The sequence below is a fragment of the Marmota monax genome, unplaced genomic scaffold, assembly GCF_021218885.2.
Source record: "Marmota monax isolate L192 unplaced genomic scaffold, Marmota_monax_Labrador192_F-V1.1 WCK01_AAM20220418_F8-fsc00051, whole genome shotgun sequence".
NCBI lineage: Eukaryota > Metazoa > Chordata > Mammalia > Rodentia > Sciuridae > Marmota > Marmota monax.
Genome location: NW_026695202.1, coordinates 6642143 through 6666863, shown reverse-complemented (window position 1 = coordinate 6666863; position 24721 = coordinate 6642143). Strand labels below are relative to the sequence as shown.

Sequence of the window (24721 nt, the reverse complement as noted above, 5' to 3'; positions counted from 1 at the left end):
AGCCCAACCTTGACCATGAAGAAGGTGAGAGCCATAGATTTAGAGGAGGGCATTCAGGAGAAAGGAGTTGGACCTGTGGCTCAGGTATGAGTGGACTCGCTGCATGTTTGAAAAACATAAGAAGAGATTTGGTTGAGGCAGAGGGTGAGGGTTGTACATTTGTGATGGTCAGGGTAGGGTTCAAGTTTGTACCCCAAGTGTTCATGTTTTGAAATGTGACCATCACCGTCAGATACTAAGAGGATGAAACTGAAACTGAACCTAACTATGGTGTCCAGAGGTCGGGCCTTTGGGAAGTGATTAGGATTAGATAAGGTCATCTGAATGCAGCCCCCATGATTGAGTCCTGGTGGCTTTATAAGAAAGGGGAGACGGACACTCATGTGCTCCCTATCTCTTGTCATGTGATGCCTTGTACCACCTTGGGTCTATGACAGCAAGAAGGCCATCCCCAGATATAGCTGCTGGAGCTTCCAGAACTGTGAACTTACTGAGGCTCTGTGCTAGGCCCTGGAAGATACTAATAGACAAGACCCCATTCCCATTCTGAAAGAGTGTAGGTCTAGTGGGTAAGTGAGATGATGTCACATCCACCTGTTTTCTATATAAAGTAACCCAGCCTCAGGCATGTCATTATAGTAATAGAAATGGGCTAATACATGGATTTTTTTAAGCAGTCGTACTATTTTTACAGCAATGATATGGACTTTTTAGGATATCAAAAGACTGATGGGTTTCAATGGTCTTAATTCTCCTTTTATTACCAATTATCTGCATTGCTCACCGCTCCTAAGTTGTAGCCACACTGCTTCTTGCCCATTCCTTGAAGGTGGAAATTCAGCTGAGTCTAGGACTAGAGAAGCTCACTAAAGTTCTGGGGATGGCATGTGTGCAAGCTTCTGAGGGGTCTTTTGAACCCACTTACTATTTTTCTTGGACATGAAATTAAGGTCCTGTGAGGACAAACATCTTTTGTTTATCTTAGTGGGGACACTGATAGACGAATTTTCCCCTGATCTTTTGTTGAATCTAAAAGAACCAGCAAGCATGATTCTAAACAAAGAGGGACTTTTCACAAAGAATCTTTCAAGGGCATAATTATCAAATAGAAACTTTCAACAAAGAGCCCTTTCGAGATTGCAAAATCCCCCTCTCCTTACCATGGAAAGCAAGCCTCTCTGGAGGGGACCTATTGGCCTCGCCTTACTTTTGCTAAAGGGTCATAATTGCAGTTGGTTGATGTTCTCCTGACTCACCTCCGAAGGAAAAATCTTTTCATGCCAGCATCAGGCTCTCTCCAGCCCCAGGAGGGGCTTTTCTGAGAACATTTCCTTACAGAATCTACTTGTCACCAGCGGTGCTTTGTAGACTGTTAAGTGGCCATGCAGTTCTTGGCTCTTCTTTTCCATCTCTTTGAAAACTTTTCCCAAGAAAGTTATTTCAACATGAGTTAAAAAAGAACTTGCGACAGTCTCCTAAAGCAACCCCTATAAGAAATCATTTCTGTGTGCACTGGGAAGCCCTGAACCTCCTCAGTGCCTTCAATTCCAGGGTCTAGCTGGAGAGCACATCTCCATACATGTGAGTCCTGTCACCGAAACTCGATGTCACATTGATGAAGAAAACCCAGCACGCGCCCTCTGCTGATGCCGGTTATCTGCCTTGACATGGTGCCTGCAGTATGGGCCTCTCTGATTTCTGCCCTCCTCACTCATGACCTTACAAGAATGCAGACCTCCATGGGGCTCTGCTTAATTAAGCCCCAGTCTTTCCCTGGGGTGGCAGGAGGGAATAGAATTCAAATGAAATGTTCCTTTACCTAAATGACAGCATATTCTAATCACACCTGTTCAAACTCTAGGCTCTGGATGGTCTATAGCAACAGAAGTGTGTGTGATTAAAAAAGAATTGCCTAACTGTATAATATGTTCATTATATCTCGGTGAAGCTATGAAAAAATTAATGACGACTGATATTGAGGACCAGGATCTGGATGACACATTTGCTCTGCACGGAGCTCCCTCAATTTGTCTTCCTAACGGTCTCTACCATGTAAATCCTATTATTATCAGCCTTCCCTAATAAATGAGGTGACAGAATCAGAGATGCACATCTTGGCCCTATGCCCATTAGTACACCTCAAAACCCACCTTCAGTGTTGGATTTGGCAAGAGGCTTGCAAAAGCTTCTAAGCTCCCTATTCTAACCCCTAAACTCTGTTCCAGCAAATGCAATGTACCATTCCCTGTCCCCAAGTTCATCTCTTTCCCCCACCCACCTGGCTGCTCCATTATGTGTCCCCAAAATGAGTTGGGATAAAAAGAGCTGCTATTTGACAAGAGACCATGGGGCCTCAGTAAGTCCTGATGTTACTTTCAGAAGCAGATGCGCCTGGCTTCTCGCTTCCATTCCACTATCTTCTTTTTCAACCAGTTCTCCCTTGAACAAAATTGCTCCAAGATTGCAGATGAGCAGCTGTGTTTTGGGTACAGGAGTTTTACCATCTTGCTGACAGCTGAATTTTCTCTGGGGACATCAGCGAACCCAAAGCACCCTGCTGTTTTCTGCGCTCCTTATTTTCCTGTAAGCTTTGGTTGGTTTCCTCTTGTGACCATAAACGAATCAGAAAGAGAACTGTTTTCCAGTTATTCCTTATTATCTCAAAGCAGATGTTCAAGGTGATGCTCAGGATCACTTATCCAAAATACAGAAGGCATTCATGTCCTGCTGGAGAAGACTTTCAGAATTATATTTATTCAATGGAGGGCAGGTGACATCAGTATGCAAAGCTTCCTAGGTATTGGGTAGCAGGTACTATGTCTCTTTCATTGTCACTAAATGTGACACCTGTCTAGCTCTCTTGCCTTTCAAAAGACAGACTAAATACAACAGCTAACAGAGCATTCTGAGGCCCTTTAGGTAAAGATTATTCAGATTCAGTGGCCTTGCATTTCCATTGAAATCTGTGATATTAAGATTCCTTATCAGATGCTAGGCCAACCTACTCTCTACTCAAAAGTTGTGTTGGAGAAGTATTGCAGAAAACAATAATTGGAGATCTCTTCAAGTCATGGGATGATGGGGTATCAGCCAGCCATGCATTTCTAGTAAGGAGCATGAATATGGAATCATTTGTAACTCTCAGAAAATGGCCTGCGCCCCCCCCCCCATGAGTGCGCACATGCTCTCGCTCTTGCTCTCTCTCTTCTTCCATTCATTTGGTAAATATTTTTTCAACACTTTCCATGTAGCTGGCAACATGTGTGCATATATAAAAAAAATAGGTGGTATGATAAGTACAATGTATTTCAATGTGCTAATGCTTAGTAGGGAGACTAACTCATCTCAGTTTGCCTGCAAATTTCCTGATTTTATCATTAAAACCTCATGTCCAGGAACCTGCTCATTCCTGGGAATACAAGACAGTTGCTCACCCTGAATGCCCAGAAGTGGTTGCTCTAGAAGATGTGATGAAATAATGATGTCCTTGCATGATAGAATTCCCGTGCATGTGACAGCCAGCGATGCAGAAAGACACAGGCACATTGGATTGGTGACTCACATCCTCCAAGTAGCTATTGGCATCATTATTTTACAAAATGATGAACCACTCTTGGTAAAATTCCAAGCAAAACAGAGTACAATCTTCCCTCGATTTATATGGTACTTGCTTTGCTAGAAAACTCAGCATATATTAAAATGTGCAGAAACACTTGAAGTTTAAATATAAAATATGATTTAGATTTTATACACAGATGCTTATTAACATCTTTGCACTTCGATGAATATATGGGGAGACATTTGAAAGCCATGGGAAGCAAGGGACAATTCTTTGTGGGGTGAAATTGCCTGGTACACAACAAAATATTGATCATCTCTTGACCTTACCTTCCAAATTTAACCAGTGATGTTCTCCAATCATGATAAAAAAAAAAATAAAAAATAAAAAAAAAAAAAACACACCTGCAAAGATTTCCAAACTCTTTCCTAGAAGTCAGTGCTGCCCTCATGGGAAACCACTTTACTCGATGTTTGAGCAGTAAGTATTTAAGAAGAGGTGAAGGACGGCTGCATTCTTCTTCTCTCTCTGTTTTCCTTCTTCATTTGCCCTCTCCCTCCTTTCCCTCCTTGATCAAGTAGAAATTGCTGAAATCCTCTCCGTGTGCAACATCCTGCAAAGCCCTTGGGGAAAGTCTGCCATCTTTATCTGCAGAGAGCTTAAAAGAGTGGTAGAAAATACAGAACCAATCAACAGGATCAGCTCAAAAATGACCCATGGCAGTAAATTAGGATTATCTGCTCAGCTCCAAATGTGGCTGGATTGATTGGGTGTTCCTCCCCTGGCTCTTAAATGAGGTTCTGCTTCTTATCTTCTATCGATCATAAGGTCAGCCCAGTGCTTCCAAACTCTTCTTTGCACTCTGCTCTGGCAACAGAAGAGGGGGAAAGAGGTAAGACCCACACCTCCCCGAGTGGAAGAGTTCCCTGGGACACCTCAAATTTGGCTTTGCCCAGTCATACCCATCGGCAGGAATTTGGATGAGGCACGGTGATGGGAAACAAGAGCCGAATAAGACAGAAACTAGTGACTGGAGAGACCAGTAAGAAATTAATTTTTAAAACACAGTGAGAACTTGATCAGATGCATAATAGTCATAAGCAATGTTATTACTTCTGCTTTTATACTTTGCTGAGTTGAGTGAGGGCCTCCTCAGAATCGATTTCGCATTGTTGGAAGAAGGACTCCTAATGTGATTATGTCCATCGCCTTTTACTCAGAGGGAGTTTCCAGAACTGAATCTGAGTGCAGCCTTTGATTGTGTTCGCAGGGCCAGAATAGGGGATGGCCCTCAGGGAACGAGTGCTTACTGTGGAGAGGCCCATAGAAGAAGCAGGACACACCCCAGCCCTAGAAACAGGAAAGGATTTACAGAGAGGCTTATGGGGCCCTTCCTGAGAAGTGATCCAGAGCACGGGCCCCCACACGGGCTGCAGGGGCTTCAATAATAAGTCGGCCTCATCAGCACCCAGGTACTTTCTGCAATGTGTGTTTGGCAGAGAAGGGACTTGAACAGAGGCCTGAAAAATGGTCTCTGATAAATGTCCACTCACAGGCCCTACGGGCCTGTTGAAGCCATGCCAAGGAGTTCGGGCTGGAAGCCATCACCAGGAGGGGGTCTGGCATCCTTTTTTGAGTTCATTAATAATAGTGTGACTTCTAATTAATGAAACTTGCAGTTCCTGGGACATGGCTTTACAGGAAGATTGACTTGGCCTTGGTACAAGAGGGAGAAAAGATGTGTGTCAGAGGCAAGGATGGGGAGACTGGAGAGGAGGAGGGGACAATGCCGAGGTGTTGGGGATGGAAGGACTCTGACTTGTGGTCAGAAGAGCCTGGGTTTGAATCCCGCTGTAGCCATTTGCAGCTGTGTGCCCCGGGGCAATAACTTTCTCAACTCGTTTCCTCATCTGTACAAATGTGGACTAAAGTCTGTGCCCTTAGAGATCTAGAGGCAAAAATTGCATAGGTCATATATGCAGAGCAGCTGTTCCCAGGAAATGTTCCAAAAATTTTTGTCCTTCATTCCCTCCCCCAAAAGAATTCTTAATCACATGTGTAATTGATGGAATTCAAGACTGTAGAATGTGCTTCCTAAAAATGGTGAATCTAAGAAGAAATCAGGTGTGTGGGCTTTTGACATGTCGACTCTGAGTGACAACCTGTTTGAAATGTCTGGTACAGGGTTAGGGATATCGGACTGGAACTCAGGCAGGGTTTGATGGGAGTGAGCGGCACAGGGAACATGGCTTCAGAGAGTCCCCAACAAAGAAGTGAATACTCTGCTCAAGAAGTAACAAGATGGAGCAGAGGCTGGGTTCTCTGTGTTCAATGTACTAATTGGTCACCACATTTTAGCAAACAGTGTGTTTAATGCCATCCAGTGGGACACTTCTAGGTGTTCCTTCAAGATCTGGGCAACTCTCCAATTTCTCATCTGCAGGGTACCCCTCAAAGCCCCATGATGACAAGAGAGAAACTGAGATCAGACACATCTCTGGTATCCAGAGTAGGCTCAGCTGTGCCAATGTGTGCAGGAAGGTGGAATTGAAGACTGAGGCTTTTGGTTCCTTGATTCTTAACCAAAGCAGTTCCCGATGTTAGACCCAGAGCTCCTTGTGCCTCTGTTGCTTCCCACCCAGATAGCATTAAAATTATCCAGGAAAAAAAAAAAAAAAACGCCTAGTAATGAAGTCTGGGTCACTCCCCATCTGTCTCACTAAATGCCACTTGGAACCAGCGCCTTTTCATTTGACAATAAAATCAATGAATGAAATATCACAGGGTTGAAAGCGATGCCGTACGGAATTCATTATGGTTAGCGCTGTGTTCCAGAGGACGGAGAGCCTTGGCCCTCTGCACTTTACTTTCCCGTAACATCAACACATCTACTTAATGAAACTTGAACCTTCTGTTAATCCTTCACCTGTTTGCTTTTAAACTTGAATCTTTTGAACAAAATTTGAGAGGCCTTCTCTTTGGATTCTGGCTCTTTGTGAATGAGCTGTAATTTTTAAAAAATGAAATATGTAACAGGTTAAGGAAAAAGGAACTAGTTGATGGGAAAATGGTGCATGAGATTAGAGGACTTTTGCTGATGATCACTGGGTCCCTTTTGGCAACAGCCTTTCCTTTGGATAGTCCTTTTCCTTTGAGGAATACCTCAACACCAAGCTCACTGAGCTGAAGGTCACAGTTTTTGCAGATTCAGAGACAGCAACAGAGTTCATGACCAAAGAATGGGGCCTGGAGAAGAAAGGGAGTCCCCAATTTTTTCCATGGAGTTAATGCCTGCCCCTTAGATAATGGACCATTGAAACAACAGTGTTACTTCTTTAGAAATGTTGAAAAACAGCATCAAAATGAAAGAACCAACTCTTAAGCTATGGGTATGCAGAATGAGGAGAACAGAGAGAAACCAGGGGAGAGTAAAGCCAGGGCTGGCCATTCTGCTACCCTTTCTGCAAGAAAGTATTCATTGCATGGGAAGGTGGGCATTTGATTTGCATAAGGAGATCACAAGGACAAAGAGAAACATCTGAGATCACAGGTAAAATATAGTGCATTTAAAGAATAACCTTCCTTTTGTGTATAGGTATCCGTTCAACAAATATTTACTGAGCACTTATTATAATCCAGATATTGCTGGGTCCTAGAAATAGTCAACAAGTCTAGGCTTCCCCAAGAGCTTATGTTCAAGTGTGAGAGGCAAAAGGACAAAAATACACACACATGTGCATACATACGTATATACATACATCTATACATACATATATAATATATATACATTAAATATGTATATATATATATATATATACACACATTATAAATGTATACACATCTCTCTCCTCCCCCCCTCTCCCTCTCTCTCCCTGTCTCTCCCTCTCTCTCCCTCTCTCTCCCTCTCTCTCTCCCTCCCTCCCCCCTTCCCTTCATTGGTGATTACCAATAGTTTTCCAAAATGGTTATTCTAATTTTTACCCCACCTGATGATAAAGATTTCTCATTGCCACCCATCTTTAGCCCCATTTACTCATGATTGTTTTACTTTTTAAAATCATCATTTTACAGTAGGTGATAACTGATGCCTAACTGGAAAAATAATTTGTATTTTTCCATTACTAGTGAGATTACATCTTTTAATGTGTTTATTGCCTAGTTGGATTTTCTGTTCTAAGAAACACTCATTTATAACTTTTTCTCATTTTTCTATTGAGTTGCCCATCTTTGTGTTGATTCACAGCCACTCTTTGTATTACTCTGGACACTAAGCCTTTGCTAATTTTATATGCTGTAAATATTATCTCTCAGTTTACTGCATGTTTTTTCAGTACACTGAAGTTGTAAATTGTCATGTAGTTGAATTTATCCTTTATTTTCTTTATGGTTCACAAGCAGTTGTGTTTAGGAAAATAACCTACAACCTGGAGTCATAAAAATGCTCTCCATATGTTATCCTACATTTTTGAAAACTTTGCCTTTTATATTTAACTCCTTCATTCATAGGAAATTGATTCATATATAAAGTCTTGATAACATGTATTTATCTTTGTATGGTAATTACCATGGTAATTTTCAAATTACCTGTCTTTCACATATCTGTCACAAATCAAGTTCCCAGATGTGAATATATGTCATGGGTCAGTTTGTATATTCCTGTTTCAATACCACATTATTGCTGACTTTATAATAAGTGTTGGTAGCTGGGAATGCTATTTCCATCACTTGTTCTCTCCCTTCTTTACACTTAAAAATTGAGCTAGAAAAGAAATACAATAAAAACTCAAAAAAAAAAAAAGAAATATAAGCTCAATGAATTGTCACAATTGTGGTTCTTATTAACAATTTAAAATAAGTTTTTTCAGTCAAGTTCCATGAATGTGCGTATACACATACATATTATAATCTTGATTTTATCTATCTTTATCTATCTTGATTTTATTTTATCTTTGACTATCTATAAACCAATTTGATGAGAATTTTGATATTTATAAAAATGAAGCTTCTTATATATAAGCGTGATTTGTTATTGTTTTATTTGTTCTTTATTAATATCATCCAATAATAGCTTACAATAATTTTCATAAAATATTGCATATCTTCTATATGTATCCCTGGATCTCTAATATATTTTTGCCATTGAAAATGTATTATTGTGTATTTTTTAAACCAATTGATGGTACATGCAGAGGATTCGTTTTTGTATATTGATGTTGTTTCCAGCAACCATCTAAACTCTCAATGTAATTCTAATAATGTCTAAGTAGGCTTCTCTGTCTTATCATGCAGACTACCTCTTGTAAGCTGGGCACCCTGGTGCATATCATAATCCCAGAGACTCAGGGGCTGAGGCAGGAGGATCTCAAGTTCGAGGCCATCCTCAGCACTTACCGAGACCCTGTCTCAAACTAAAAAATAAAAAGGGATGGAGCTCAGTGTTAGAGCACCCCTGGGTTCAATCTGCAGTGCCAACAAAAGAAGACTACCTCTTATGACGTGTATTACTTTGAAGTTTCTTTTACTTGTTATTAATGCAGACACACCAAATTTCCTTTGATTTATATTTGCCTTTTATGTCTTTACTATCTTTTATTTTAAAATTATTAAAAGACATGTAGATGAATTTTTAAAATTTTTCATATGAAAATTAGAAGCAGCTTCTGTTTACTAATGACAGTTATTATGGGGTTGGTGTCCATTGATACCGTACTTTCTATGTGTCCTTTCTTGATCTCTTTATTTCTTCTTTCTTGCCATGTTTGGATTGAATATAGATTTTTATTTCTTTTTTTTATTAGTTGCTCAAAACAATGCAATGATCTTGACATATCATACATTTGATTCAAATGGGGTATGAATTCTCATTTTTTCACGTGTACAGATTGCAGGATCACATTGGTTATATAGCCACGTTTATACATACAGCAATACTAGTGTCTGTTGTTATTCTGCTGCTTGTATTTCTTATTCCAATTTTATCCTATACTAGATTGAAAGTTATGTAATAGGAATCTTAACATGCACTTTTTACTTAAAATCTGAAATTAGTATCTTCACTCTCTTACTATAGTAAGCATCTCCACCAAAATAATATACTTATTATTCAATGGATTTTTTTTCTATTTTGTTTTTCTTCTGGTTTTATTAATTAGGTAGCATTGTTGATTTTTAGTCGGTGCCTTTTAAAATTGTTACCTATGCATTTGCTGTTTTCTAGTCTCACTGTTCTTTCTCACCTTTTGGACATTACTTCTGGGAAATTTTCCTCTTCCTGAAGTATATCTTTTAAAATGTCCCTTAGTAAGTGTCTGTTGCTAATAAGAGCTGGTTTTGATTCTCTGAAAAATGTCTTTATTTTGCCATCCTGATGCATGCTTTCCTTGGCTCTGTAATTCTAGATTGACAGTTATTTTCTCTCTTCCTGGGTGTAATTCCACTCTCTTAAGGCTTACATTGTTTCTGTGGAGAAATCAGCTGACAGTCATTTTTCATTTCTGCAACTTTCTTCTTGATGCCTTTTCAAATATACCTGGTCATTTTTTTACAGTGTTCTTTCTTTTATTGCACTTTTTTATATTCTCTATAGTTATCTATTCATGCATAATAAATTACAATAAAACTTAATGGCTTAAAACAAGTCATTTATTATGTCTCAGGGTTTCTGTTCCACAGAAATTCAGGAGGGACTCTGCTAGGCATTTCTAATTTGTGGTCTGTCCTGCAGCTGTAGTCGTATGTCAGCTGGGGCTGCATGATTGGTTTTATGGAGGGTGCACTCACACCACTGCAACTGGGTGGTCACTGTAGGTGAAGGGCTTTCAGTCTGCCCTGCACAGTGTGTCTCCAGGTATCCTCACAGGATGGAGACTGGCTTCTCCCAAAGTGAGCAAATGGAGGGGGAGGGAGGGCAGGAGAAAGAGAGAGAATGCACCAGGCAGAGGTCAGTCACTTAACATCATTCCTTTCCCATTCAATTTATTAGAAATGAGTGACTGAAACAATTCAATCAATGGGAAGGGGACTCTACCTTTTAAAGTGGAAGGAGCAAAGGAATTTGGAGACATATTTTAGGGCCACATTCTGTGTCCTCTTATTTCTTTAAACATATTGAACACATTTTCCTTATGTTCCAATTAATCCTCTTCGAGAGTCTTAATTCTTCATGCTATTTCTGCAGTGCTGTTTCCTAGTCGGTTTTCTGCTGCTGCTGTGAACTCACCCTCCCTGGAAATTTATTTGTAGGAATTCTTTACATTCAGGTTTTAAAAAACAGTGCTCCAGAATGGATTTATACGTGCTTCTGCCAAGTGCTAGGGTTCACAGTGGTTTTCACATTGACAATCCACGATAAATTCTGGGCCCCGGACTACAGGAGGATGGGCCTTGAGCCAGGCAGTTCCAGTGCCTGCCTGTGCCTTCCAGCAGATGCAAGGCCAAGGTACAGAGCTTCCTGTGCTCTTCTGCAGGACTCCCTCTTCTCCACCAAGGCCGTGACTTTGGGGATTCTGACTTTATCTTTGTTCACCGAGGTGTTCTTGCACAGTCCTGGTCCTGTCTCCTTTTCCCGTTAAAACCAATGCTTCATACTTCTTGAGATAATAGGCAGGCTCCCACCTAGGCACTACCTTCAATCTGTCTACCTCTCAGAATTTGTACTGTCTTCCATTTCTTCTTTGATTCTGAGACTTAACCTCATGTTCTATACACTCACCTGTTCCTTTAACATGTATACTTTTTTAAAAAATATACAGTTTTAAGTTTGTTTTGTTTTGTTTTTCATGACAAGGTTCTGGTTTTCAAGTTTTATTATCTTCTATAGTGCCAGACACAGAGGTACTTAGGAAACTCTTTAAAAATAATTCCCTGGTCCAACTCAGAGTTAGGAAATTTGCATATTAGCATCTCCTGAGATGGGGGCCAGGTACATGTATTTTTTTTAAAGTCTCCTAGAGGATCCCAATGCCCACTACTGCTGAGAGCTAATTATTATAATGAAGACATGGTCCAGAAGCAGTGGAAACTCAGCAGGAGAGTTTAAGTCAGCCCATGCAGGCGGGGAAGGCTGGATAGAGGAGGAAATTGCATTTTACTCTTTTTAGACATTCCCTCTCATCCTCTGGCTGCTATAGTTAACTTTATGTTGTGTACGCACCTCCACTTCAGCATCACACCCCATGTTTGAAGGCCCCTGGGAACGGCCAGAATGGCCATCTCTTCACTGTGTGGGTAGCATGGGCCTGCTTTGCAGTATGGGGCTCCCAGCATTGCCGATGCCCATCTACGCATCTGCCCATCACTTGGGCTCACATGCATCACGGACCAGCTTCAAGAGTGAGAACCCACCTGCATTGTTCTCTGATGCTGTTGTGGGGTATGGACATGGGCTATGTGGTTGGCATGTGCCTCCTAAGATATCAGGGGAATCTAGCCAGGAAGGTTCTATGACAGAGACAACTGTGAGAAGTCAGATCCCATTCTTGCATGACCCTGAACTATATCTAACCCTGTGATGTGAAAAGAACTTTATTTGACTTCACTCTTCACTTGCTCGTAAAGGACTTTCACTGAGGATGACATCCATGAGCCTCATTGAAAGGAGATGAGCTGTGACATCTGGAGTCATGTGGACCTGGTTTGATCCGAGCTCTACGACATCTCAGCAGCTTCTCCACAAGCAGGGGACTTCAAGTTCTCTGCAGATGTTTTCCTTTTCTATTAAGTGGAAGGTTATATTTTCTATCTTCTCAGGTTTAGTTAGAAGATGAAAGTGAAACAATGTGTCTTAAATGCCCTGTTCACTACACTTGGTGTCTAGTAGACACTTCTGTTTATTATCTTTGCTATGTGGTGCTTTAAAACCCCAAGGAGTGAATAGGTATAGGGCCAGGGTTATTGTGATGTTTTGGTTTGGTTTTCTTGCCTTTAGCAAACTTGAGGTCCCCTCCGTATCTACATTCAAGTCAAGATTAGACTTCTATAGCCACAGGTTGAGCTTTGTCTTCCTTTTTTGAATTCAGTTTCTTTTAATGATAGTGATAACTCGAAGCTCACTTTTTGGACAAGCTTGTAGATTCAGGCACTAAGTCCGACCCTTTACCAATGTGACCCATACTCCTTACAACAAACTACAAGTCAGTTTTATCAGCCCCTTTTGAAACAGAGCAGCCCAAAACTCAGAAGGCAAAGTATTCTACAAGATTATTACTGTGGCCTTGGCCAAGATGAGACACCGAACTAGGATCATGCTGTTTGGGGTAAGCGGCTGCCTTTCTGTACCATGCACTTCTTTCCCACAATTGCTTCTCAGCCTGGCCTGATCTTGCCTCAGCTTAAGTGGCCTGCCACCTCCTACCTTACCTCTACATTCTTACCTGTCCTTGAAGAGCCAAGACAAACACCACCTTTTTGAGGTCTTCCTCTGGCCCCATCAGTTGCCAAAATTATCTTTTGCAAGATGATTCATAAGTGTCTCCTGTGCTTGCTTCTCTGCAGTGTATTCGAGGTCATTATGTCTTACTTACTTTTTATTTAGCAGGAATCATCCATTATGCTTAATAGATATCAATTAAGTATTTTTTGAGTTAATAACAATTACATGCAGAAAGGTTGTTATTAGGTTTATTTTTAAATACGTTTGTCCTTAAATCTTTAGCAATGCCATACAAGTGCCTGCCTTCCATTAGTGGAGGAAAAAGTTGACACACATTGGCCCTAGTGCCTAGCTCTGGTGACAGCTATAGAAGTTGTCAAATTGGAAGTGTCCAGGTCAGAGAGCTACTGCACAGCCTGGTTTTGTGAGCTGCAGAATCTTATTCTCCTTGAACAGATCTCCTGTTCCCAGTCCAGGTCTTTGTCTGTGCCCCCTACTGAACATCTTTATTCACACCTGGCACATTCTTCCAAAGCTGCAGAAGGTGACCGAGTGGCATGTTGAGTTCTATTAGCTCAGAGCTGCGGTTGCCTCCACGAACAAGCTCTTTAAAACGATTCATCATGAGGAGACTTACACCTAAGATACTGGGTCACCATCAGTCAAAACTTGCATACATAAGTGAAATGGAATTAGACTCTCTTGGGAGCTAAAAGGTTGCATTTCTAACAGGTTCTGCCATTTCTGTGATGTCTTTCATCCAGTGACACTTCAAGAGAAAGTTAATTGAAATGGAAAAGATCAAGCACAAAGGCAAAAAGCGAAAAGGGCTTTATAAGATGCTTAGGATTGTTCCACACTTTGACGAGGCATGGATGTGGAAGCCACAGGCATACCAAAAACTTTGTTTCAAAACTATTAAGATGATGATATGTCCGAAGTCAGCCTGTCTCTACGAAAAATTCAGTGCACCCCAAATAGGCAGTATTGATTCAGCAAATAAGGTAGGACAGAGTCCTGTATCTGTGGGAAACTTGGGGTACCCAGGGGACTGGTGATCATGTTGAGGTCTTAAGCAGCTATGAAATAATTGACTGTGGGATCCTAGAGTCAGAATTCAAAAGTGCTTTTTGGAATCATTTCATAGGAATGTCTTGTTTCCCTAAAGTGCAGATTCGGGACTCCAAACAACTGGGCCTGGCCCAGAGTACAGGTTTCTTATTGCTTGTTTCTGTTTCTGTCCTGGAGATGGGCATCTCTCCTCCTTTTGAAGACTCTGAAATGCTATTCTGTCATTTTCCACCTCGTGTCCCCACTGGCTACCTCTTCACTCTCAAGTGGCCTTGAGCCCTGAATCAGGAAGAGCCGTCATCCCAGGCTGACATCCTCTACCACTCACTGCTAGACTGGTGACCATTTCCAGATCGGGTCTGTGGCAACAGCACTTGTGTGTGGCCATCTCACCTGGACAGGTGCACCAGGGCTGCCCTTGTCCTTTCCTGGAGGCCTCAGCACTGGGCCCCTCTGTTCATCTGCCATTCTCTTCTCAGCTGGCCCTCCTCGGAGCAAGAGGTACGTGCCCTTTCTCTTGAAGTGCCACCTCAGGTTTGCTTCCCGAAGCCCTGCTTGTGTGGGGACCACTGGCCGCTCACCTCGTGCTCTCTGCCCCTTCATCTGCTTTCTTCACAGGATCTTTTGTCGCCACTTGTGTTTTATCCTGTATCTGTTTGTGATCTCGCTCTCCACTAGAATGAAAGTGCCCATGAGACAGACACTTAGTTTTTTGAGTGTTTTTTGTCTTTTTTTTTTTTTTTACAACTCAGAGCCCAGAACAGTGCTTGGCATCTAGTAAACACTCAACAAATACCTGCTGGATGGACAGGTGTGTGGATGGATGGGCACGTGCATGGACGGGCGCATGGATGAAGGGGCGTGTGGACGGATGGGTGGATGGATAACAAGTGATGAACAAATGAATGGATGGATTTCTGTTGGAGCTCCAGCTCTGGCTCTTTGTTAAGGATATTTCTGCAGCTGAGCGGTCAGTCTTTGCTTAGTGGTTCCCGTAAGCCATTGCGTTCCCGTTTCCGCTCCCCCTCACTGCTGCCCACCCCCATCTCTGCGACTTTGCCGGGCAGAATTGCTTTCTACCCTAAACTTGGACTCCCCATTTAGTCTCCATCAGAAAGGACATCAAACTATTAAAAGGCCAGGTGTTGTGCATTGTTATTGTTGGTTTGATGCCACTTGCACTGTGGGTGACCTAATGCCACACCAGGGGAGGACTCTTTGCTGCCACAGGTGTGTTGCCATTGGTTTACAAAGGGAGATTTCTCTCCAAGGAGGACAGCAGAGAGCAGGCTTGTAGAGAGTTGGTCAGCGGGCTCCCTCTGGACGGGCCTTGCAACAGAACCCAGCTCTTAGCCCCGGTGGTTAGTGTATTGGAGTGTTTGCCTGTGGACCTTTGGGGTACAAGAAGTCTTATGGCAGCGCCTGAAGGAAGCTAGGTCTAGATACACACCCATTCTAGCTCTTCATTTCTAGAAATTACGGATTCTTTTTCCAGGTGTGATATTTTAACCATATAAAGACCCTCTGTACATAGTATCCTCAGTCAGCCTTGTTAGCACACCTGTGTTAGAACACACCATTCAACCCACCTGTGTAGTGGTGTGTACCGTGGCCCTTGGGAAGCAAGCTGTACCTGGGGAGAGGGAAAGCCTGTAGGCATGTCTCCCAGGGTCTCTCCTAGAGCCTAGTACTGGAGCTTTCCATGAACAGTGAGGCTCAGCTTTTCTCCACGCCTTGGCTAACCTCTTGAATGGGATTAATACATGTGCAGTAAAAGAGATTAAATATCTACTACTTAAAGACCCAGAAATGCTGGCTAATAATATTACTCCATCAGAATTCAACAATATTTGACAATTTACATCTCATTTTGCTCTCAAAATATTAGACATAGGGTGAATCTTATTATTAATCGTTATAAAGAAATAAAAAACTAAGTTTAAACATCAAGCAGTTGGGTGCAGGTTGCAGTCAATAATTGGAAAAGCCAGAATTTAAAATACTGGCCTCATAATCCTGCAAATAAGGACCTTCTCTGCAACCCCAATAGGAAAAATGAGAAGTTTGCTCCCCTTGACCATTGCTGGTAAGGCAGAGGAGTGTCTGCGAGTAGAGTTCTGGAAGATGCCAACACATTGTGTTTTAAAAAAGAGAGACAGATCCAAAAAGCACAGATAGAGGTGTACTAGACAGAGGCCAGCTTCGCTTCCCTGACGGAGGCCACGCTCTGAGGTGAAGGCAGCCACGCGCTCTGGGACTCAGTGTGATAAAAGCAGCCTTGGAAGGAAGCCCAGCAGCTCTGCCTTCCTTTTTTAGTTTTTCCCATTTCCAAAGACCAACGATCACAGGAGAAAGAAGAGAAAAATCATTATTTGAGATTGAGCAGGCGTTTTTAAGCCCCAAATTAAGTTTCAGGTCCACCCAGGGAAGTCTTGAGGGTGGGGTAGGAGCCTTGTTCTTGGATCTTGGCAGATGCTCATTATCTGGACCTACGTTAGATTGCAGACTTGTCTCTGAGTCTCAGGGCTTCCTTTGCTGTTCTCCTGAGGTGCCCTGGGGCAGGATGTGCTCTCCTCTCAGTGCCCGGGGATTACTGCTTCAGGAAATTAAGCTCTCTGCTCCCCAGTGCGTACCGAGAACTTTCTGGAGGGTCTTTTCTGCAACCCCAAGTGGGATCAAAGGGCGGAACAGGTGGGGTGGTCACATGTACCCTTCTCCTCATCGTGCCTAGATCTCTGGACCCTTCCCGTGTTGGTGCCACTGTAGCCCTTTCCCAGGAGAGAGAAACATTTCCATTTCAGATGATTTCTAACCCTGAGTGTAGATATGAAGTCTTCAACAGCACAGAGCTGGGACTGCAAGACCAGGCCTTCTAGCCCCTTGGCCTTGACCTGAGATTTTACTTCTTTAGACCTCAGCTTCTTTTCTGGAGGTTAGAAATCAGTGCAGTGCCTTCCTCCTGGGGGCCCTCGAGGCCTTTCTGAGATGGTTCATGGACAGCGCCTATTCCAAAGCCTGGGCCAGGGGCTCACAGAGAGCCAGCTGCCCTGGGAAGCATGGTCCACACATACAAGAACACCTGTGAGATTGTCCAGCAGGAGGGGACACTGAGAAACTCATCATGGGCATAGGATTAAGAAAACTCACAGTGAGGTTGGAAGGGAGCATTGAGGTCACCATGTTCCTGTCTGCTCTGTGGACCACCCCTCCCTCCTTTTGTAGTACCTGGCAGGTGATACCTACCCAGAAAGGTCCCCAAGCCTGAGTGCATCAGACTCCACGGAGCTATTGTTTAAAATGAAACTGCTACTCAGATAGTCTCTGCTTCAGTGAGATTTGAGGTGAGACCTGGAAGATAGCAGCCAGGCCCTGGGAGAAGCTCTCTGGAGAATCGGTCCAGAAGGACAGAGGCTGGGCCTGTCTTCATCACTACTGTGTCCCTGGTGGTTGGCACAGAGAAGGGACTCAGCATGTCCTGCTGGATGAGGGCAGAATCCTGCAGCCTTTTCTAGAATCATCCAGTGTTTGGAAGCTTCTCCCCAGAAAGGCAGCTCCTGTGTGTTCTGGTGACCTCTCCGGGCTCCGTCTGGCCTGCTCATAGTAAGCAAAATCTAATCTTCTTTTCATCTTCACTCACTCAGCCTCTCGGAGGGACACGGAATCTAATTCCTCTCAGAGGGATTAGGTCTCATTCACCAACATCAGCAAGGGGGGATGTTTTTTTCTCCATGGGAAATCAAGGCTGGCTGAGGTCTAAGGTGGGGTGGGGTTGCTTCCTTACCAATGGAAATCCAGGCTCCATCCCGGGGACATGCTTTATAAACCAGGGTACATGCACCTGGTTGAGAGTCCCACTGCAGCCTGTGACACAGTAACCATCAGCCTTTCACACATGAGGGAAATAGAGAACTCCAGCTGGCTCAGAAATACCTGTGCCGTGCATGACCGCTGGACTTTGAACCAGGCAAGAATTAGTGCTAATATTCAAAGAAAGAAACAGCTACCGCATTTGAGAAGCAGAGAAGAAAGGAAGCCTGAGCTCACAGAGTCCTCATAGTTCCATGGACCCCGGGTCCCTAAACCCCTCCCTGCCCTCATCAGCTGCATCTATGGAAGAGAAGTTTCCAGAGTCATGACTAAAACCTTCGCAACTCCTCTAGGTGTCTGTTACCCCAGAGTGCATTGAGCTGCAGCTGAATTGCCAGAGTAGGAGCTGTGAGACAGGCGAGTTCAGAAATGGTCCCTTTCAATCTATTCAGGGTTGTTTAAATGCCCTTTTGTGTGCATCTTCTCAGGAGATGTTTTATTATTCTGCACCGACTAGCCAGGGCACCTGGGGCTGTGTAGCAGTTCTTTCAGGATGTTTAGTAAATGGCAATATGATACTCTATGTTTTTCTTATTATAGACATCCCGCACTCAGACATGCACTGAATGGTGTGTTTAAAGGCTTTTCTAGTTGAAAATAGCTTATTAGAATAAATATGAGGTTGGGAGGGCATTGGTGGGTTTCTGTGAGACTCAGGACAGCTCCTGGTTTTAATATTTTATATTCGCTTGGTGGTATGAGCACAGTTGTTTTGATCGGCAGCAGCGACTGGCAGCTTTCTCTATACCCAGGAACTTTCCTGGAGGTGGATCAAAGGAGACAGCTCTTAAGGTGTCCTACAGATGAGGCAGGAGCTGCCTATCTGGGGTAGAACTGGAGAGGGCAGCTGACCTGCCACCACTTCCCTTCCACTGAGATAGAGTCCACTAGTTACTGATGGACTGGGCGGTGGGTTGGGCAAAAGATTCACCTTTCCTTCCTTCATTCATCCACGCTATACTGGACTCCAGGAGCATTTAAGCATTTTTTGGTGCGGGCGGGCAGGGGCACTGGAGATTGAACTCGGGGGCACTTTACCACTGAGCCACATCCCCAAACCTGTTTTTTATTTTATTTAGAGACAGAGTCTCACTGAGTTGCTTAGCGTCTCACTTTTGCTGAGGCTGGCTTTGAACTCATGATCCTCCTGCCTTAGCCCCCTGAGCCGCTCGGATTACAGGCACATTTAAGCATTTTAATCAAGGAAGCAAACCATCCAGTGTATACTTTCAAAATATTTCTGTGACTCAGTAAGGAGAATGGAATGGTGAAGAGCTACCCAGAGGGGAAGGTGACTGGGGACATCTGCTAAGGGACCCCAGAAAGGGAGAGGAAAAGGGCATGGCTGAGCAGGGGAGGGGATGAATTCCAGAAATACTCAGAGGTAAAATCCGAGGATCTGGTTGTAGGTGGGTGTCAAGAATGGGGAGCGGGAGGTGTCAAGATGGATTCAAAGGGCTTTGGGCTCCACGGGGAAGTCAGACCTCGGTGCGCCATTCAGCAGGCCAGGCAGGGCTCAGAGAGCTGAAGAGGACATGATTCTGGATTTGGTCCTGTTTAGGTCGAATTGAAAATCACTGTGAAATGGCCAAAAGGAAACAGTGAGCCCACAGAAGCCTGTAAGAACAAGAGGGTAGGAAACGAAGCCGGGGCTGGGGGTGCAGATTGGCGATTACCTTCCAGTTGGTGCTGTCTGAATGAAGCCACTGGAGCAGATTCTGCCGTCCATGGATGAAATGTAGAGCAAGAAGGAAGGGAACCAAGCTCTGGAGTCCGTGTTCACTGGGAGGAAGGGGACGTAGAGAGAGGAGCCCCATGAAGGAGGCCGGCAGGAATGTTCCCAGGGACATTGGCATCACAGAAGCTAAAGACTCAGAAAGGCAGAGTGGAGTATGGACAGGGGACAGCAGGGCAGGGAAGGGGACAGTGAGGCTGAAGTTTGCATAGTCCAGTTTACATGGCTAACCTTGGCTCCTGAATAGGAAAACGTAGACAGTGTGAACAGTGACAATCCAAAGAGGAAAAGAAGGTCTTGAGTTGAGCATCTACCATGAGCCGGGCGCTCTGCATGTATTATCCTATTTGATCTGCATATTCATTTCGGAGGTGAGGAGAGGTTTGATTCTTAGCCTTTTGTAAAGAAACTCAGAGTTAGAATGGTTGTCTCCTAGTCACAGACCTGGGGCTACAGCCTGTCCTGCCTGAGTTTAAAACCCCGTCCTTCGGTTCCTGCCTTCTCCCACCCAGTGAACCAGCTCCGCCTGACCTTCCCACACCAATTGCTCCAGGTGAGAGCAGCATCCTCTGCCTCCTGAACAGCAGGAGCCCTGCCTTGGGCCAAAACCTGCAGAAGGAAGGAGAGAGGGGAGTTCCCGGCCTGCAGCCATCCGTCTGCCGGCTGGTGACAGGGACACCAGGGCCCCGCAGAATACTGGGCTTGTTCTCCTGTCTGGCTGTTAGTGGTGATGTATGAATAAGCAGCGGAGACGGCTTCATTTTCATAAGTTAACTTGTGCCGAGAGTAAGGGAGACAGAGAGCAGCACACTCAATCATAACCACAGGGCCAGCGCGGGAAACAATGACAAAGCCTTTTCTGTTAGTCATGGTGTTTTATTGTAATGACTCCTAAGGAGTGGGAGGTGCACAATGCCGAGCCGGTCCTCGCAAGGTGGCACCCAGGGCATCTCCCCAGGAATCCCCCGAGGTTTCCTTCCTAAAGGGATGGCAGGCTGAGGATGTGTGCGCAAGATCAAGGTTGAGCCTTTGGACTCGGGTCTCTGGAGATCAGGATTTGGATGCCACCGGGCCCATGAGCTTGGATGGCTGTCTCATCAGTACTGTGACAAGGGAGCAGAGGGGACCTCGTTCCTGGATGTCTGCTGCACGGCACCCTTACCAGAAAAGCTGTGGGGAAGTTGAGAGCTTGGAGGAATGCACGGGAGGGTGAGGGGTCACACATGGAACAGAGCGGAGGACTGAGGAATTCTGAGGGTCATGGTAAGTGAAAGTGAACACGACTCCAGCTTCCAGGCATTCATTCGTAGTGGTTTGAAAAAGCGAAGAACACAGCTTCATTTTCACAAATTAACTTGTGCCTGGAGAAAAAACAACAGCAACTAATTCTGGCCACATGTACTCTTATCAACTCCACTTTACAAATGAATGAAGAAACAGGCACAGACAGGTTAAGTAGCATACCCAGAGACACGCAGCTAGTAAGCGGAGGAGCCAGGATTCAAACCTGGTAGTCTGAACATGACATTCATTTTCTTCACTATTTTGTTGTACTCAAGAAGTATAGCACTGGAGATCACCCCCCTCCTGAATATTGCTGATTTATAGGCTGGATTTAGACACCACTTGAGTTTATCTTGTGCCAGTGACGCACAGGTGAATCTGACCTTTGAGGAAGGCGGACAGAGCTTCCAGACCTCTCCATCAATTATTCCCAAACTTTGACGCTCATCTAAATTACCTATGGACTTGGGTTTTTAGTGCCAATTACTAGTCTCAGGATCAGAATTCATGTTCAAAAGTGTTGGGGTCTATAGGAATTAATATAGGGCGCTAACCCCATGCTCACATATACAGATACCGCCCAACTTAGAGGAGCAAGAGCAAAATGTCACCATATTTATTGACACGGGTGAAATTGGAGGACTGGGCCATACATCCACAATGGATCCTCCTAAACCCAGAGCCCAGAGTTGCACTTCCCCCAACCCCTCCTGGGACATGCCGAGCATGCTGAGGTCCTCACAGGGGGAAACCTGCCCTATAAACCCACATGATGGAAGAGCAGATTGATGGCAAGCTCTCTGCAGCTCTCCAGCTCCCAAAAGAAGGATGGAAGAGGAAGGGAAGCTGTGTAACTTCTCTGAAGTTCACCAGTCAGGCAGCCCCATCCACACCAATGGGGAGAGAAGGGTTCAGCAGCAGAGGCCAGGAAATCCCCCCTCCAGAAGCTAGAGAAGCCAAGGAAGCAACCTCCTGATAACCACTAACCTCTAGGTTGTGGCCCTGACTGGTTCTGAACAGAGCCTCCGTTCTTTCTGAAGCACGTGGCCTCCAAACCACACTTGGAGAAACAAAGCTTTGCCATGGCCTAATTGGGCTGGGTGACCGCCAAAGAAAGCTGCATGGCTAGGGGCTCGCTGGCTTTCAGAAGCTGGCCGGTTAGCTTGGACGATGATATTATAAATAGCGACCAGTTATGTCTGCTTAATGTGTTCCACCCAGTACTGTAAGCCCTCAACACATTGGAACAGACATAAGTTATACAGCAGGCAGAGAGAGGTCAGGGGGTTTCCTCGAGGCTGCACAGCAAGCAAAATGTCAGAGCGAGAATGGGAAACAAAGTCTGACCCCAGACTCTGCACCCCTTGCCCCCAGCCGGGCTGCTTCTCGGGTCCTCTGTCCACAGATACCTCTGCCTGGGGGAGGCACTGAGCAGATCATTCAGGGAATCCATTAACCCACACACAGAACTCCGCACTGTTGAGACTAAGGGAAATTGCTTCTCCTCATTCCTGTTTTAATAATTGATATAGCGGCAAATGAATCCATTTAAAAGAGCAAAACGAAATCTTAGTGGCAGTTGATTGTTTTGTTTCTCCTCAACCGATGGATATTAAAATTATAACCATTGTGTTACTAAATAAGGATTTTTTTTTAATGTGAGAAGATTATGGGCTGTCATCAAGGCAGCCCAGGTACAGATCGAGAGATTTGAATCTTCGTCTTGGCGATGCCGGGAATTCAGGGTGTCCCTGCAGATTCTTCCTTCTCTGGAGGGTGAGACCTGGAATTCAAGCCTCAGCCAAGCAGCCGATGGAAGTGCCGTGCTTCACACTGCTGCCTTGTCTTTGCAGTTTTCAACACGGGGGGAGGCAGAGGCTTGAGCTCACAGAGTGGACAATGTGTTGAGGTTGGGGGCGCGGGGAAGCTGAACTGCTGAAGGCAACACACCCCAACATTAGCCTCATCCCGGTTGAGAGGGATTTTCCCACCCGAAAGAGTAACTACTTAGTGAGACTACTAATGTCTTAGTAGCAGACAGAGGCTAAACACCTACTGTGTCAGATACTCTGCAGTCCTTGCCTGTGGACCAGTGCAGGAGATGGATATTTAACAAATAGGGTGTCACTGGGCCTCAATACTGCCCACTTGGTCCTTTAAAGGGCCTAAGTCACCTGAAGATAAAAATACCAGCAGGAAGTACTGGGTAGAGATGTCTGTCACCTCATGTGGTCACGAAGATAAAGGAACTTGGTTATTCGTGGGGCATCCAAGCTAGAGACAAGCCACAGAAGAACTGTGGGCAGGGTTTGGCAGGGGCAAGGGCAGTTCCTTCCCACGGCCAGCTAAATAAGCAAGAGAGAGGTGACCACACAGGCTAGAAAAACATATTTCTGTTCGGCAGGAATGAAGTGTGGCTGATGGAGGATTTGAGGAAGAAGATTGAGACCCCATCAATGTGGGGGGTGCAATAATATGGAATTTGGATTCTGATATCTGAAGATATCCTTAGCTGGGATTCAGTTGGCCACCCTTAATTCAGTGAAAGCTCATTACCTTTCATCAGTTCTTCATGTATGACACATTTTATCATGCCAGAAGAACATGTGATACCAACCGGGGCCCCTAAAACCATTGTGATACCAACCTGGGCTCCTTAGCCATTGAGAGTCGTCTCTCCCAAGCACCCCTTTGTGATCCACAGTTACTAAGTGAAGTCTGCAGCTGGTCGTATCAGACACTGCCCCTGAGCTAAGGACGCCAGGCTTCCCTTCTAGGTCTGTCTAACCGTTTTGCACACACATCCCAAACCTAGTTAGTTCATGTGGAATTGATTGGTGCTTGCCCTCCCTGAATTGGGGATGCATTTTTCTGAGGGATTCTACAAGTTTTGGATATGATCAGGCACAATGACAAAGTGGGCGGTAGTATTTTTCCCATGCCTCTAGTTTATGTATTTGTGCTAAGGTGATGATTTAGATAGGAGCCCAATAAATTGATCAAATAAATTACACCAAACCCACACACCATCATCTCAGGGAGCTGTCATCCTACCAAGGAGGCCCTATATCACCCAGCATCGTATTCCACAAGGACCCCTGTGTTTTCTGAACATACGGCTGGCTTTCCTTGGGTCGGAGAGTTCTTTGTTATTTCTCGGATTGGCCAGCATCCTAAGAAGTTGCCCTTTGGAAGACCTCAGCCAGTTGTGGAAGACAATGATGATTCAATGTGCAACTTTTAACAAGTTCCTTAAACTCTTTATGTTTCAGTTTCCCTATCTATAAAATATCAATGTGTGATGCCTGCCTCAAACTTTTGTCACAGAGATAAGCAATAATGCACTCAGTCAAGAAGACCTAGTGAAATCCACTCTCCCAGTCAGTCACATGATGCTGATGACAATTCTTAGAGAATGCCATCTGCAAGTGGCAGGCCAGACTCATCTAAAGGAGGCCTATGTGGAAGGCCCAGCAACTCGCTCCCACCCACACCCCAGGCATCAGCATCCTAAGAGATGCACTGCAAGCCCCACCCACCTGAGAAGCTGAGGTGCCACAGAGACAAAACCAATGTCACAGCCCAGCTCTGGGCACCCAGGTGCAATCATCCCTCTAGACTACACGCCTATATGGATGTGATGCTTGTTGACAGGTGACATGGATTTATTTATTTGTGTTTTGTTTGTTTGTTTATTTTTGATGGTGCTGGGGATCACTCCCAGGGCCTGTGCATGCTGAGCAGGAACTCTGCTAGGCAGCCACAATAAATCTATTTTGGAGGAAGCAACGAGTTTGAGCACAAAACCATCGTAAGCAGCTGATCACAAGGTGCC

General features: G+C 44.4%; 1 protein-coding gene across 9 annotated transcripts in view; it reads left to right on the top strand.

Moving 5' to 3' along the window:
- The window catches only part of Large1 (LARGE xylosyl- and glucuronyltransferase 1), a 496807-nt gene that overhangs the window by 362176 nt on the left and 109910 nt on the right, over window positions 1-24721 (top strand). The window lies entirely within an intron of this gene.